We start from the raw sequence: 844 nt of genomic DNA on the forward strand, positions 1-844 counted from the left end.
AACTTTGTGGCAACAGTTTGGGAAGACCCTTTCTTGTTTCAGCATGACAGTTCCCCCGTGCAAAAAGCAAGGTCCATACAGAAATGGTTTGTTGAGATCAGTGTGGAAGAACTTGACTGGCCTGCACAGAGCCCTGACCTCAACTCCCATCAAACACCTTTGGGATGAATTGGAAAGCCGACTGCGAACCAGGCCTAATCGCCCAACATCAGTGCCTGACTTCACTAATGATCTTGTGGCTGAATGGAAGCAAGTCCCCTCAGTAATGCTCCAACATCTAATGGAAAGCCTTATGAATATAATGTATGCACGCACGGCACTACACTATGTTGCTTTGTAAAAAATTGTCTGCTAAATTGAATATATTATTATATTCTTCCGGTATGCTTATATTGTCTCATACAATACAATGCTGCCCACACCTGGTTGCTGAACGTCACTACATAACCAATGTATTTTGGTAGACAGTGACATCTATTGGTCATCAATAAGAAACCATCACATTTGCATGCAAACGGTAAAAATAAATGGGATGACTTTTATCTCCAGGGAATTTTAAATCAATTTTAATATGTTGTCCTTCATAGTAGCTTCCAAAGCAGATTAGTTTATAAATTCATGACAAAGTGACCTGCACACGCAGTCAATAATACAGACATGATTTTATTTTCTGTTCACGTATTTCCTTATACAGTTAGATCAGTCTCCTTAGAGACCGTCAAAAATTGCCAAAGCCGACTATATTTCAAGTCGTCTCAGCGGGGTATTGGGTAAAGTTTTCAACTAGCAATAATCGCGCCTCGGATAGACCTCATCGGCTACGATACTGCCACTGCGCAAAGCT

At 40.9% G+C, this 844-nt stretch overlaps 1 non-coding gene across 1 annotated transcript; it reads right to left on the reverse strand.

Moving 5' to 3' along the window:
- Positions 1–703: 703 nt before the first annotated feature.
- On the reverse strand, positions 704–844 carry LOC112219266. Its single transcript, XR_002948721.1, has one exon. It is a non-coding gene; the product is annotated as a U4 spliceosomal RNA (small nuclear RNA).

This window comes from Oncorhynchus tshawytscha, linkage group LG19 (genome assembly GCF_018296145.1).
Source record: "Oncorhynchus tshawytscha isolate Ot180627B linkage group LG19, Otsh_v2.0, whole genome shotgun sequence".
NCBI lineage: Eukaryota > Metazoa > Chordata > Actinopteri > Salmoniformes > Salmonidae > Oncorhynchus > Oncorhynchus tshawytscha.